Raw genomic sequence first — 16,631 nt, forward strand, 5'->3', positions numbered from 1 at the left:
AAAATTAGCTGGGTATGGTGGCCCATGACTGTAGTCCCAGGTATTTGAGAGGTTGAGGCAGGAGAATCGCTTGAAGCCAGGAAGCGGAGGCTGCAGTGAGCTGAGATTGCACCACTGCACTTCAGCCTGGGTGAGAGAGCAAGACCCTATCTCCGCAAACAAATAAACAAACAAACAAAAAATAGGCAAATGAAGGTATCTACAGACTCTACATCCTTAGGAGTACTTGGGGGACCAGGCCTCATCCTTAGGGGACCAAGTCCTTTGGCCTGCAATGAGCTGAGAAGGTCCTTCCTGAAGCCTGGGAGATGGATAGGATTTGAGAACAGCTTATGTAGTAAGAGGGTTGTGGTAGAGAGAATAATCGTTCCCCAAAGATGTCCCTATCTTAGACCCCAGAACCTGAGAACATGTAACCGCACATGGCAAAAGAGATTGTGAAGATGTGTCTAAGTTTAGAGTCTTAGTCGGGGAGGTTATTTTGGATTATCGGGGTGGGCCCAATGTAATCACAAAGGTCCTTGTGAGCGGATGATGGAGGGTCAGACACAGAAAAGGGGGTGTGACCAGGGCAGTGGTGGTAGGAGAGATGTGTTCTGAAGATGGAGGAAGGAGCCACAAGCCAAGGGATGTGGGCAGCTTCTAGAAGGTTAGAAAGGCAAAGAAATGGATTCTGCTCTGGAGACTCCAGAAGGAAGTCAGCCCTGTAGACAGCTTGGTTTTAGCCTCATCAAACTTATTTTGGGCTTGTAATCTCAAAAAACCTGTAAGATATTAAATGTGTGCTGCTTTAAGCCATTATAGTTTATGGTAATTCATTACAGTGGCCACTGAGAACTAATACTGAAACTGTTTTCTCCGTTGACAATGAGGAAGCAGAGAGCAGGTGACCTTTCCAGGCCACTTGGCTGCTAATGACAGAGCCTGTCCTGGAGCCCAGTCTCCAGGCTTCCTTTGACCAGTCATGGCCCAAAGCAGACCTGAGTACAGGGAGTGTTAGGACATGCCTGAAAGTGACCTTTCTCCTGCTAAGCAAGGGCCTGGAGGAGGTGAAACCTGCGTGGTCTGGAATGCCCCTGACATTCGAAAGAAAGTACCAGCTCCCTCAATAAAAACATGCTCGAGGTGGGCCTGCCCAGGTGGGCACTGGATGGAGACCTCCCTGGTGAGGAGGGAGAAGCAGCTGGACTGCATGATCCCCACTCTGTCCCTCAGACTCACCAAGATGCACCTTTCCCTTGAGAGGTTGTAACCAAGGTAGTCTCAGGGGCACTGTTCACCCCTTAACACTCCGGCCCAGCAGGTGGCACAGCCCTCCCCCTGCAAAGCTGAGCCTGAGCCAAGGCATTCAGATATGACCGAGGGGAGGCTTGGGGGTGAGGCAGGGGAAGTGCACGCTTCGGGGTGGATCCCGGACGGTCAGACCTTCAAGCTGTGCTCGGCTCCTGATTCCACACGGAGGGCGCCATCTGTTCAGGGAAACACTGTTGAAGGATGCACCCCTGCTCTCAAGTCGGGGCCCTCTTCCATCTGCCTAAGGCTAGTCTTCTGAGCTCTGGTTTCCAATAAAGATACAACTTCTCCCCAGGGATTGGAGCTGGGCACCTCCTCTTCATGGAGACAGAGGTGTTTACCTACAGACATGACCTGACTCACCACTGAGGCCACAGCTGAACTGAGAGAATATAACAGTCCCCCAGCATCCAAATCACTTCCACACTGCCACTGTTTGGGTAAAGCATTACATGACTCACTGGAGCCCAGGAGCCCCTTGACTGAAAGACCACTTCACTCCATTACGCACCCTGAGGGGCAAGGGCGACTTGCTATGGGTGTCAAGCGCTCAGCACACGCTATTCCAGTCGACCCCCTGCCGAATCCTGGAATGGAGCTGTTGGCCTCATCCCTCCCGGTAGGTGAGCAAACGGAAGCTTAGAGACCATCAGTGCTTTGCCCAAAGTCGTGCAGGTTTTGTGTAGTTGAGCAAGACTTGAACCGAATTCAGCTCTTTCAACATGGAGTGCGGGGGTTGTTTAAGTAAGGCTGCCCTCGTGGGATAAAAGGAGAGTGGGAGGAAAAAGAGAGAGAGCCCATATTGTAAGAAAATCCATGATACGCAGTTGGACAAGAGGACAGAACGGTTGAAATCGGGACTGTCCTAGATAACTGGTACAGACCCTGCCAAGAAAGGAAGTCAGAGGCTAACTATAGACTGAGGACCACGGCTGCAGGAACGTGGTCAGTCCCTGGATTCTGCCACTTCTCCCTGTTGGTAATTTTCCATTCTCCCCACTGTTCCCCTGCAATGACTAGCACTTAAACCCTGAAACTGAAAGGGACAGCTAGGAAGCACATAGCCTGTCTTTGTCCTGTTCTGCAGCTATTTTAGGGAGAGAAAGAAACTCAACAATATGGTGTTTATAAGGGAAGTTTTGAGAAATGTAAAAAATAAGGGGAAAGGTGAATCACTGGTGGCTTAGAAGGAAAAACTAAAGCGATTGCAGGAGTCCACCTGGGACTAAGGGCAATGTCTGCCCAGTCTTTCAGGAGAGAGTTGCTGAGCCCCTGTTAGGGGACAAGTCCTGGGCTAAGCTGGGTAGGGCGAGGAGTGGAAGCTCCTTTCGTTAGGACAGTCAGGGATGCCTCTCTGAGGAGGTGATCTTAAGTAGAAATCTGAGGGATGAGAGGGAGTCAGCTACCTCAAGAAGAGAGAAAATGATCCAGGCAGAGAACACCATATGCAAAGTTCTGGAGGTGAGAAGAGCTTAGCGTGCTGAAAAAAACAAAAGAGAAAAAAGCAAGCCAGCTGACCAGCTGGCTAGAGTAGACTGGGGAGGTGGAGAGAGGCAAGAGGCCCAGGGGAGAGAGGCAGGTCCGGGTCCTGGGGCCCTTGGAAACCAGAGGGGTTTTGTCCTCTGTGCAATGGATGTTTAAGCAGGCAGTCCAGGATAGGGTTTACATTTTGGAGTCACTCTGGTGGCTCTGTAGAGATTTGATTCGGGGTGCGGCAAGAATAAAGTGGCATGAGCGTAGGCAGCTGTTAAGAGGTCCAGGCAAGAGATGTGTGGCTGGGGGCATGGAGGTGGAGAGAAGGGCAGACATCAGCAAACATCAGCACACGTACTGATGAGTTGGATGTAAAAGGATGAGGGAATAGAGGGACTGGGAACCACCCGGGGGGTCCCACCTTCAGCAAGGTGGATGAGGTTGGGCTAATTGTTTAATATGAGGAATTCACGGGGTGGGGATACATTTTAGAGTAGGGGGTCTGTCTCAGCCGTATTAAAGAGCTGTTTATGCTTTATCTGGGTAGAGAGAGCAAGTGGGCTGGTGGATACATGCATCTGGCGCTCTGAGAGGAGGTCTAGGCTGAAGATACATGGATATGGGAGTCGTTAGAGTCAAGATGCTATTTAAAGCCATGGGAACGGATGAGCTCACATAGAGCAAGAAGGGCAGAAGCCCGTGCCCAAGCCCCGAGGCATCCTGACATTTAGAGAGCAGGTGGAGGTGGAAGAGACCCAGAAGGTGCTGTTACAGCAACTCCATCGTTCAGCCCGACATCCACAGGCCCTGCAGGTTCAGCCTCGCTGTTCCAGGCGCTAGGGCCAGCAAAGGAGTGGCAGGGGCCCCGCCCTCCAGGGGCGCAGGGTCTAGGAAGGAGGCAGTTGTTTGAGTCAATACTTACAATGCTGTGTGGCAAAGTATTTACAGAGATGGGCCCAGGAGAAGGAGTTAGAAGAAATGTCTGTGGTCCCAGGTCCCAGAAGCTAGAGTTCTGGCTGAGTCTGGGAGGGGCCATGGGCCTCAGAAAGATGGCGAGAAAAGACGCAGAGACTGGGAACTAGTCCAGGTCTGGCATCCTTCCCTGGGACCTCCAAGTCCCCTTGGAGACCGTCGCACCTCCTTCCCTCCCGCTGGCTGCCAGCTTCCCACCCCACCTCCTAGGCGGCCTCCAGTTTCTCCACCCTCCCTGATCTTCCAGGAGAGCCCCCACCACTCATGAGTAACAGCATGGAGCCCCGCTCATTGCTCATTCCCGTTCCCACCCCAGACCCCCAGGTCTCCACCCCTTCCCTGGCAGGCCAGCCTCCTCAGGAGAAGTGTTGTCTGAAACCAGGATTAACTTGACAGGAAAATGACCACAGCCTGAAGCCTTGCCCTCCATCAGGGCGGGATGCTGCCTCAAAAGCAGTTGCTTCATTTCCTGCTGTTGAGAAATCATGCCTGTTGACCAGCTTACATTTCACATTACTAAGAATGGAGGGAAATCTGCCCCGCTGAGCTTCTCAGAGAAACTAGGTTAACCCCCTGGGTCTGCGGTGAGGGCCCTGCACTAACCCCCTTTTCTCTTCCCGTCAGCTGCGAGTACAGCGGCTGGGCTGCTGGTTCGCTTTGCTGCCTGGATCGCGGTGCCCACGTAGTTGGCTCTCTCCCATGACTATGTGCAGTTCACGGACCTGGAAAGTTTGGCCTCAGACTCTCTCTCCATCCTTATGCCCTGCTGCCTCCCTCCTCTTCGCATGCCTGGTCCAATCTGGACACACCCTGGCCCTCAATCTGAGGTCATGGCTCTGAGTCTCATGGCTGACTGCCTGAGACTGCAGTGAGGTCTGAACCCTTACTCAAAGCTCAATCTCAGTTCTGTTGTTTCTCTACGTTAGAGTCCCCACGGATCATCCAACCAGAGGAGATTTCCTCTGAACCTTATTTAATTTGTTCTTTTTTAATTGCTTATGACTCATTTTATCTTGAATTATAATATTTTGCGGGCATGTCTTATCCCCTCCCTTCTAGACTCTGTAAACTCCAGAAGCTCAGGCCTTGAATCTGGAGTCAAATCTCATTTATCTTCATCCACAGTCTCAGCCAAGAGCTTGGACATGCTTGTGGCATGGATAGATTTTGATTAGAGTTGTAGAAGGAGAACTTGAGCTGATTGATGTGGGAAATGGAACCTAGGGCTTAATTTATTGGCTCTGTACAAAAATGCACCACTAACAGCTAAGAGCAGAGTCTATAAAGGGATAGAGAGCAGTTCATTTATTCAGTCATTCATTCACCAAACACATATTAAGCATCTACTCTGTGCCAGAAATAGTGTTAGATTCTGGAGATATGGTAACAAACAAGGCTGATAAAGTCCTGCTCACATGGAGTTTCTTTTCTAGCCCAGAAAGACGGATAAGTCAACAGCAAAAAAAAAATATCATGTAGCAGTAAGTGCTATGATAAAAAAAAATTCAGAGCGATGACTGAAGAAACAATTCAGAGTGACAGGGAGGTGGTTGTAAGGACTCTCTGAAGAAGTGACACTTAAGGGGAGACCTGAAGGTGAGCTGGGCCACCGTGGGAAGATCTGGGCATGGACGTCCAGGAAGAGAGAATAGATCAGACCAAGCTTAGAGGTCAGGGCAGGTGGGGAGTAGAGATGGGACGAGTTTAATGGGTTCAGAGAACAGAAGGAAGGAAAGGGTAGCTGAATCATTTGTTCATTGCCCCGTGGTGAGCAAAGGGGCAACGAACAAAGGTCATCAGCAGTTCAATATGAAGATAATGGCAAGGTGACAAGAGAAGCGGTATAGTGTCAACATCAGCAGCTTTGATCAGCGGATGAATTGGAGTCCTGACCTATTGTTATGGTGTGTGAACTTGGGCAACTTTCCTAGGTCTTACTTTTCTCAAGCCCAGTTTTTACAGTTCTTGCAAAGATGAAATGCTATAATAGAAACGAGCGTCTACCAAGTGACTTTGGGTAAATGGTAGCCTACGATCCAGGTAATAATCTGAAAACCAGTCTTACAAGATCAGGGTTGACCAGAAGCACGGCGCTGAAAGCGACGAGCCATTGACTGGCCTGATGAGCCTCCCCTGCTGCTCCTAACCTCGCCGCCTTCGCTCCCTCTCCTTTCCACTGCCCTGCCCTTTCTCCGCTCTTCACCTTTTCCTTATTTTTTTGGTCTTTCTCCTTTTACTACCACGATTTCCCACTCTTTCTTCCCTTTACAGTCTTTAAAGTCACATCATCTCAACTGCCTCAAATTTGGAAAACATTTTAACGTATTGGTCACGTTTATTTTGCCTGGTTTTGTCTTCCTTTAAAAATCAGGTGTTCTGGGCTGGGCGTGGTGGCTCTTGCCTATAATCCCAGCACTCTGGGAGGCTGAGGTGGGTGGATCACCTGAGGTCAGGAGTTTATGAGACCTGCCTGGCCAACATGGTGAAAGCCTATCTCTACTAAAAATACAAAAATTAGCCAGGTGTGGTGGTGCATACCTGTAATCCCAGCTACTTGGGAGGCTGAGGCAGGGGAATTGCTCCAATCCAGGGGACAGAGGTTGCAGTGAGCCAAGATTGCGCCACTGCACTCCAGTCTGGGCAACAGAGTGATCAAAAAAAAATCAGGTGTTCCGAATGTTTTATATGTCTTTCATAATTAAAAAGAAAGAGCAGCAGCCACACCCAAGTTCAGTAATTTTATACAATGATGTGGCCCTCATATGATTATGATTTTCCACTGAGGTCACTGTCCCTTAATAGAAAATGGCTCCCACCACTGGATTAAGGGATTAGAAAGAGGTTGTCTCAAGGTATTTGGGGTCTGGTGTGCGATCTCTCCACCGGCAGGGAGGGAAGGTCTAGATGTGTTGAAAGGTCAGTGGCCTCTGAGTCACTGCGGGGATGTGCTGGAGCACAGCCTGGGTCTCCGGCTCCACCGCTGGCTGACTGTGGCTCAGTGGCTGCTGCAGATGTGGAACCCAAAAGGTGGAAGGATGAGGAAGGCCTGTGGGGTCAGCTAGTGCAGACTGAGCCCCTGAGGTGTCTGTAAGCACAGGCTCTGGTGTGAAGTGCAGTGAAAGACACCCTCCCTCTCGTTGTTGCAGGACCCTGTGCTTGGCCAAGAAAGGCCAAGTTTCCTCTGCAAGCACAAGTGTTGCACAAGGGTGGTGTGTGTGTGCGTGTGTGTGCGTGTGCATGTGCATGCATACACGTGTCACAAGGAGGAAACCACAGAGCAAGTCCCCCACATTTAGCTCAGGATGATATTGCAAGGAGCCTTCTGGTTGTGGGAACAAGGTGAAGAGGCAATGCTTGATACCAAATGGGACTCTGGCCCTCCCTTGCTTTCCTTATTTTCTGAGAAGAGGCACCCAGTGGTTGGCAGTGGCCAGCTGTGGCCAATAGGTCATCCACTGTACAATGGGACACAGAGGACTTGGGATGAGAAGTGACTTTCCCAGGGGATAAAGACCTCGTGATCGTTCCTCTATACTGAGTCGCCTTTGCGTCCAGGTGATGGCAGTTGGAAGATAGTGGGGTGACATTCCTTCTGTACTCTGACTTTAGGGGTCCCAGATGTCGAGCATGAAGCCCTGCCTTGGCTCATGTTACGGAGCCAAGTCCCCTCATACTCTGGGGTTGAGTGAGGTAGCCCTGGGTTGTGCAGCAGAAGGCAGTTCGAGACTTCACCGTGGGCACAGATGAGTCACATGGGGCACACAGAGAGCTAACTTTAAACATGAAGAAGGTGGAGACTTCCACCTCTAAGGAGGCCCAAGTAAGGTCATATGAACTAAGGCTACAGCTTGACTGTCTTACGCTAGATGCCAGGAAGGAGCGTACAGAAACAAGGTCACCAGCTGGTGGGTCTGGGCTGGTTTGGGTGGCCTGGCTCCCTGTGTCCCTGCTGCTCTGCTTCAGACAAAGGCCAAGGACAAGCAGTGGTAATGGCAGAGGTTGTGGACTGGGTCCTTGTCCCTTTCCTCTAGATGCCCCCTTTTCAGGTGACGCCTTTACTGTCCGCCCTTGAAGTGTGGTCTCCAAGGGTGGAGCAGGGGACTGGGAGGTGCCTTCAGTTAAGCCTGGGCTTCTGCTTGCCTGGCCTCATCATCAGTTTATTACTGGCCCGGCTGACAGCTGGGAATGGCAAGGCCGCCCTGGAGGAGGGAGTGGGTGGGGCTGGGGCCATCCTAAGCCCCCAAGATCCCACATGCCTGTGGTGGGGGCCAAGGAATGACAGGAATGTCTGCATTCTTCACTCCCACCCTGAGCAAAATGAGGCGAGGCCCAAGACAAATGGCAATGTGGGCCTTTGGAAGGGTTGTTTCTCTCCTTGAGATATATTTGAAACACATTTGTCGCCCTAATGCCTGAATTAATTAAGAGGGATCTGGCTACTTTCTCTTGGCACCAAGCTCTGAACATGGGGAAATGGGGTTTACTAACAGGAAGAGGTTGAATGAGCATAAAGAGTGCTTGTTAGTAGTTAATCCACCCTAGGCCAGGTGGCGTATCCAGGGAGGAGTGCAGGAAGGGGTTCCCAGCAGACCCTGCAGCTGCACCTAGCTCCGCCAACGTTTCAGATGTGCCCCTGTGTACCGCCTTGCCACATTTTCCATTCTGCATCTCCAATGGAGCTGTTGTCTTAGACAGGATGCCCTCCAGTTCCCCCCAGACTCAGCAACAGCAGGCCCTAGAGTCAAGGGACATGCATGTCCCACGCGAGAGACTTACACTGGAGGAAAAGTGACATCTTCAATGCCATTTTTACGATTGATAAAGGAAAAACTTCAGCTGGGCGCGGTGGCTCATGCCTGTAATCCCAGCACTTTGGGAGGCTAAGGCGGGCAGATCACCTGAGGTCAGGAGTTCAAGACCGGCCTGGCTAACCTGTCGAAACCCCATCTCTACTAAAAATACAAAAATTAGCCAGGCGTGGTAGTGTGTGCCTGTAATCCCAGCTATTGAGTGAAGCAGGAGAATCACTTGAACACGGGAGGCAGAGGTTGTAGTGAGCCGAGATCATGCCACTGCACTTGGCCTGGGTGACAGAATGAGACTTTGTCTCAAAAACAAAAAAAAAAAAAAAAGAAAGAAAGGAAGGAAGAAAATTTCAGTCAAAGGAGTTTAAAGAGTTTGATAGAGCAATGAACGATTCGCAAATCAGGCAGCCCCGAGAATCACAGCAGATTCACAGTCTCCAGGGGTGCCTCATGGTCAGAACAAATTTACAGACAAAAAAGGTAAAGTGAACAGAAATTGGAAGTGAAGTACAGAAACAGTAAGATTGGTTACAACTTGGCATTTGCCTTATTTGAATGCACTTTGAACATTCTGCAGTATATGAGAGGTTGAAGTATGGCCATTGGAATTGGCCAACACTCAGCTATTGGTACAGGTGCACACGACTGAGTTAGGTATTAATTCTGTCTGACTATTAAGCTAGGTTACAGTTCATCTACAAGGACACGAATATGGAAGTACGGAGTCCTCAGGCCATATTTAGTTTGCTTTAACACACTGTAGGTAAAGACTGTGCCTGTTGGGGTGGATGTGGAGTCAGGGGAGAAGGAGGAAGGAGGGAGGAACGGAGGAGCGGTTTATTGAGCCTGGAACCTCTGGAGATCTCTGGGGGAATCTGTAGATTCCTTCAGTGAGAGAAGTGAGGGCAGTGCCTCAAGACGAGCAACCTCCCCAGAAGGTTCTTAGTTATTCACAGCACTTTTAACAATCTGGTCTCACTCAGCGACTTCTGGGAAAACCACAGGTTTATGGTATCTGATCTATCCCTCTCCAGGGCCACTTAAGAGGGACAGGTGGGAGGGAGAGATCACTAGCAACCACCTCGATTTTATGTCAAGTAAGGGCTCTTGCACAGGAAACAGAGATGCGGAGTTCTGAGCAAGACAAAAGCAAGCTCTAATGCCGCTTCCCACCACCCTCAGTACCATTTGGGGAGAAAGAGGAGGATCCTGGCCTAAGAAGGGACAGAGAGTTTCAGCTTTCTACCTACTGGAGGAAAAATAGAAAATGCAATGGTCCTGTAGTCACCAAAGACACTGAATTAGCAGTTAAAAATCATCCTCAAGAAGAGCATGGAGCTGATGGCTTTACTGGTGACTGCTACTAAATGTTCAAAGAGCAGATAAGTCCTTTTAACACATCTATCAGAAAATAGAATGAGGGGACCTTCTAGCTTGATATCCCAGAACCTTGATACCCCAGATCAGCTTATTATTGGCCTGGACAACAGCTGTGGGTGGCGAAGACTTCCTAGATTATAAGAAAGAAAATATGTGAGTCCTTCTTACTCACTAATAAATGTGTCAAAATGTGAAAAAAATTAACCCAATGGAGCAAAATACAAAAAAATTCATACAGCATGACCAAGCTGGCTTAATCTTAATCCTAGAAATGTAAGATGAATTTAACAGGGGAAAATTAATGTAATTTATTTTATTAACAGAATAAAAGCAAAAATCTATAAATGGAAACCATATGACAAAATTCACATCCATGCTTAGAAAAACTCTTGGCAAATTAGGAGTAGAAAGAGACTTCTTCAGTCTTGTTAAAGGCATCTATGCAAAACCTATGATAAATGGCATATTTAACATTGAAATACTGAAAGCATCCTCTTTCAGGCCAAGAACAAGACAGAAATGCCCATTATCACTGCTTACATTCGCCACTGTGCCAGAGGTCTTAGAACAGTTTGCAAGACAAATAAAGGTATATGGTTTAGAATGGAAGGAACAAAACTTATTTCTGCAGATGATATGATATGACTGTCTACATAGAATGCTGTGCAGAATTTGCAGAATAATCGCCACACTAATCAGAGTGCTGGAAAAGTTGCTGGATACAACATCAACATACAAGAGTGGTGTTAGCATACACCAGCAACACTTAGAAAATTTAATTTTTACCATGGGTAAAACTTACAACAGTAATAAAAAATTAAAATATCTAGGAATAAATCTAATAAAAGATGTATGAGACCTTTAAGAAAAAAATTATAAAATTTTATTAAAATATATTTAAGAAGACAATGAGGGCCAGGCACAGTGGCTCGCATTTGTAATCCCAGCACTTTGGGAAGCCAAGGTGGGAGGACTGCCTGAGGCCAGGAGTTCGAGACTAGCCTGTGCAACATAGTGAGACCCTGTCTCTATTATAAATAGAAAAGATTTTAAAAAGAAGTGGAAGACAACTAAACAGATACACCATGTTTTTAGATAAGGAGACTTAATATCATACAGATACCAATTCTTTTCAACCTATAGATTCAATGCAATTATAATCAAAACCTGGACAGAATTTTTAATAGAATTTGGCAATATAATTCTAACATGTATATGGAAAAGAAAGTGCTAAGAACAGCCAAGACATTCCAGAAACAAAGAACACAGTATAAAGACTTGCTTTACTAAATATCAGGATTCATTATAAGGTTTAGTAATTAAGATAGTGAGTTATTGGCGCAGCAAATGAAAAATACACCAGGGCATGGTGGCTCTTGCCTGTAATCCCAGCACTTTGGGAGTCTGAGGCGGGTGGATTACGAGGTCAGGAGTTCGAGACCAGCATGGTCAATAGAGTGAAACCCCATCTCTACTAAAAACACAAAGATTAGCCAGGTATGGTGGCCCATGCCTGTAGTCCCAGCTACTTGGGTGGCTGAGGCAGAATCGCTTGAACGCAGGAGGCGGAGGTTGTGGTGAGCCAAGATCATGCCACTGCACTCCAGCCTGAGCAACACAGCAAGACTCCGTCTCAAATAAAAAAAGAAGAAAGAAAGAGAAGAAAAAGAAAAATATACCAATGGAACAGAAAGATTTCCATGTGTATACAGAAATACGGTTTATTTCAGGTATGGTGTTGTAGGTTAGTATGAAAGGGATAGATTATTCAATAAACAGTGCTGGAATAGCTGGTTATCCATACAGAAAAAAATAAAATTAGATACTACCTCACAGCATCTTTAAATGGAAATTTCAGAAAGACTAAAGACTTAAATCAGAAAAAAAAGCTACAAAATTTTTAGAAAATAATATAGGAAAATAGCTGTTGACTTCAGACTGGAGAAAAATTTCTCAAGATGCAGAAAGTAAAAAGCATAAAGAATAAGCTTGGTAAATTTGACTACATTAAAAGGCACCTAAGGAGGATAAAGAGCCACCCTTAACCCAGAAGATTCAGCGAAACCTGCAGCCATAAGTGGATGTTTGTTCGGAGCATGTAAAGAACACCTACATCTCGATAAGAAAGGCATGAACAACCCAATAGAAAAATGACAAGAGACACAATGGACTATTCACGGAAAGACAGACACATATACCTTATAGGTACAGGAAAAGATGCTGAAACTAATGAGTAATTAGGAAAATGCAGGTTTAAACTCTAACGAGATACCATTTCACACCTCTCAGACTGGCGTAAAGTATGACATGGTAATGGTGAGGATGGGATACAAGAGACTTCTGCGGACAGGAGGGAAAACTTACACTGTCACTTTGGGAAAACACATTGCCTGCACCTGGTAAAATGGAACAAGCACATCATTCACATCCCATTAATTCTACTCCTGGGCAAATTCTACATATAAGCACGAGGAGACATGCTCAAGGGTGTTGTTAGCAATATTGTTCACACTGGCCACAATCTAGAAACAACCCAAATGCCTGTTGACAGTGAAATATATAAGTTATGGCATACTCATACAATGGAATACTATACAGTAGTGAAAATGAGTTATGGCCATGTGAAGCATTGGGCCACAGAAAATACCACGCAATATGATTCCATTTATGTAAGTTTCAAAACCTGGACAAACTAAACAATTTTATTAAAAAATGCACACCAAGCTGGTAAAACCACAAGAAAAACAAAGAAAGGAATAACCAAAATCTAGTTAGAGGGCTATGGGATTAGGGAGGGGCACATCAATCACTGTCAATCAGCTGCTGATAATGTTGTTTCCTTATGTGGGTGACAGATTCATAATTCATAAGAGTTCCATCATATAGATTTTGAGCACTCTTTGCTATAATGTGATATATTTTACAATGGAGACGAAATTAAAATGATAAAGAGTTTCAGCTCTCCCTGCTCCAGGTAGGGCGTGATGGACAGTTTGGTCCCCCATCTGACCAGCCAAGGGGGGAGTCCCATTTGCCTGGGATTCCAGCAGGTGTATCAGATGTAACAATGAATGCTGTCAGAGAGAAGAATACAGGGCCCTCTTCTTTATGGGCTAAGAGTGGTCATCACTGTTAGGGACGGTGGCCAGACATGAGTGAGTTAAGCTACCAAAAAAGTAAATAGCCCCAAATTCCTTTCAGAACGTACTACTTAATGTCAAACACACTCCAGCTGAAGCAGCTTTTGTGTCTGTCTTCAAAGGCCATGCAAGCTTGCATGACCTAGTTTATAAATTAAAGTGTGTGCGGGTGACAGGGCAGTCTGGTGGGCACAGCGAGAAAGTCTTGTTATAAAAAGTGATATTTTCTTTGGGGTAGGTGTTCAAACTTCATATATCAGATTGTCTTGGGCAGTGAGAGCAAGATGTTCACCCCAGTGGAGGCAGAAAGGATGGCTTGTATGCATAGAATTTATAAAAACAAGAATAAAGCCAGGCTTGGCCTGTTTTTTATTGTCCCTATGAGCCTGCAGCTCCAAACAGCATCAGTGATAAAATAGCCCTCCCTTCTCCCTGGCTTGATCTTTTGACCCTTGGTGCTAAGCCAGTCCTGGAGACCCCCATCAACAGTCTCACCAACTGGAAACACCATGAGGGCAGGCTTCATTTCTGCATTTCCCTTAGGCCCTAGCACAGCTCCTGTCACATGGCAAGTGATCAGGCAATGCTTATCGTTTTAAGCATTATTAAGCTTTCATACTTAGGTAAACCATAAAATCAGATATAGAGGAAAAGAGCTGAGGCATGAAGGAGGGTGCAGCGGGGAGAGAAACCAAAGACATGGGTGGGCCTGGGTTAAGCCCTGACTCCACTGCTTGCTTGACGTGGACACCGTGGTTTCTGCACCTGTGATCTCATGGGATTGACAGCAGAGATGAATGGACCTGCACGTTAGTGTATGGCTGGACACAGAGTGTATGCCCAACACTCATGGCCACTGAGGTCTAAACACTAATGGTAGGGTGAGGAGATAAAACAAACAAATATGATTTTAACTTGGGGGAGGAAAAGCCAGCAGTGTTCTAGAAAGCCAACTTAGGCTCTGGGTCTCATCTAGACTGGCATCTAAATTGCAGTTTTAGGCCAGGCGTGGTGGCTCATGCCTGTAATCCCAGCACTTTGGGATGCTGAGGGGGGTGGATCACTTGAGGTCAGGAGTTCGAGACCAGCCTGGCCAACATGGTGAAACCCTGTCTCTACTAAAAATACAAAAAAATTTAGCTGTGTGTGGTGGCATGTGCCTGTAATCCCAGCTACCCAGGAGGCTGAGGGATGAGAATTACTTGAACCCAGGAGACAGAGGCTGCAGTGAGCTGAGATCGCACCACTGCACTCCAGCCTGGGTGACAGAGTAAGACTTTGTCTGTAAATAAATAAATAAATAAATAAATAAATTGCAGCTTTGCCACATGCTGCCTGTGTAACCCAAGGGGAACAGAAAATGATACGTCCTTTGCAGGGGTACAGTGAGGATTAAGTGACAGGTTAATTCGCTTACTATATATTCAGTAACTATTTATTGAAAGTCTAATACATGCCACTAACATTAAAAGAGTCGGTGGTGTTCAATAGAAGGTCTTGGGAGAGTAGTGCTGGAAATCCTCTGAGTGATTTCTGCACCAGAGGGTAAAAGAAGAAAAAAATCAGAAATTATATGGTCCAACATTTACCGGACCTCAAACATGTCATGGTTGAGGACCACTTAAGACATCGTGCTTGCCCTTAGGAGCTCGGAACCTAGGGGAGGAGTCTAACATCCACAAAGATCACGACAGCAGCATATGTCAGTGAGGTGGCCCAGTGGTCTAGGGTGGCCGGGAGACAGTCACTGATGTCCAGGGCACCCGTCCTACAAGAGTAACCCAGGAGCTGACTGTCACAGGGTGACTGGTGGGGAAAGGAGGGATGGCACAGGCAGATGCAAAGCACAGGTGGAGATGCACTCGAGGAAGGCACGGCCCATTTGGAGACTCCTGATGGTCCACTGGGACATATGTCACCACACTGGATATGGGACACCAAGAGTGGTTTCCTGGCAGCAACCTGGAGCAGAGGAGAGGGAGGGTGTTGCAGTGGACCACGCACTGGGCATCAGGGCATGACAGAGGCTGGGGCAGTCACCAAAGGTTGACTCTGAAGGTACAGTCCACAGGCTGGGGCAGTGGCCGGGAGCCCTGCCTCAGTCCGTATTACCTAAAAGGCTACCAGGCAGGTGGGGATAGAGGTGACAGTTGACATAAAGGATGGGGGGCAGTCATTGCTCTGGAGGACCTGTCCATGGGGCCATGATCACAGCCACCAGACTAAGGGCCTACACAAGGCACCTGTGCCAGGGGAGAAATGGGGCTGGGGCAGGGCCACTCAGGGACATTTAGTAGAGGGGACCAAGGCAAGACCCTGTCCTATAAGCTGGGTTAACAAAGGCAGCCTGGGAAGAACTGCACCCAGGTTCACTCCTGAGGACTGTGGATCTCAAAAGTCTGTGGGCAAATCTTCCTTAGACTTTGCATCTCAGCTCAAATGTGGCCTCCACTGAGCCTTCTCTGACCACAGGTGCACAGTAGTCCCCTCACCCGCATCCTTCACTCTCTAGCCATACCGTGTTTCCTTTCCAGCACTCATGATTGCCTGGAATGGTCTCATGTGCACATTTGTTCATCGTCTGTCTCCCTCAACAGAATGTCAGCCTCAGGAAAGTAGAGCCCCAGCTCTTATCCCTGTTGTGTTCAGCTGGACACCAGGCCTGGTGTGGACACTTGGTGTGTGCTGAGAAACTCAGCAGCAGCAGGAAGACTCCAGACACACAGGGCTTCAAGGCTGAGATGGAGTCAAAAGAGACAATCTGGCTGGGCACAGTGGCTCACGCCTCTAATCCCAGCACTTTGGGAGGCCAAGGCAGGAGGATCACTTGTTGAGACCAGCCTGGCTAACATGACAAAACTCTGTCTCTGCAAAAAATACAAAATGGTGTGCGTGCCTGTAGTCCCAGCTACCTGGGAGGTTGAGGTGGGAGGATCACCTGAGCCCAGGAGGTCAAGGCTGCAGTGAGCTGTGATTGCGCCTGTGCACTCCAGCCTGGGTGACAGAGAGAGACCCTGTCTCAAACAAACAAACAAATAACCCCGTCTCTACTAAAAATACAAAAATTAGCTAAGTGTGGTGGTGTGCACCTGTAGTCCCAGCTACTCGGGAGGCTGAGGTGGGAGAGTTGCTTGAACCAGGGAGGTGGAGGTACCCAACAACTGAACTGGGGTGGGGATGACAGGAGATGTGACCAGAAAAGACACTGGGGCCTCATAAAGGGTCTCGACACTGTGCTGATGGGTAGGGACTTTATCCTTTGGGCAGGCGGAAGCTGTTGGTAGTTTTTAAGCAAGGAAAGTGACAGGCTTAGATCTCTATTTTAGAAAGAAAGGGCCCAAATAGGATTTATCTCGAAGACCACTGAGTACCAGGGGATCTGAATTCTTACTGCAATGCTGACTGGCTGCTTGCAGAGCACTTAAGTCAGTGAAAAGTTCTTCTCTGCTGCCATCTAGTGGCATTTTGGGAATAATACCTGATTGGAGGTCAGCAGAAGCTCCTGTTTCCAAAGGCTTCTGAGCCAATAACCAAAGAACGTGTTGCACCTGGCACCCCGCTCCGGCTG

Source organism: Aotus nancymaae, unplaced genomic scaffold (assembly GCF_030222135.1).
Source record: "Aotus nancymaae isolate 86718 unplaced genomic scaffold, 86718_ANA_hifiasm-v0.15.2.pri h1tg000039l, whole genome shotgun sequence".
NCBI lineage: Eukaryota > Metazoa > Chordata > Mammalia > Primates > Aotidae > Aotus > Aotus nancymaae.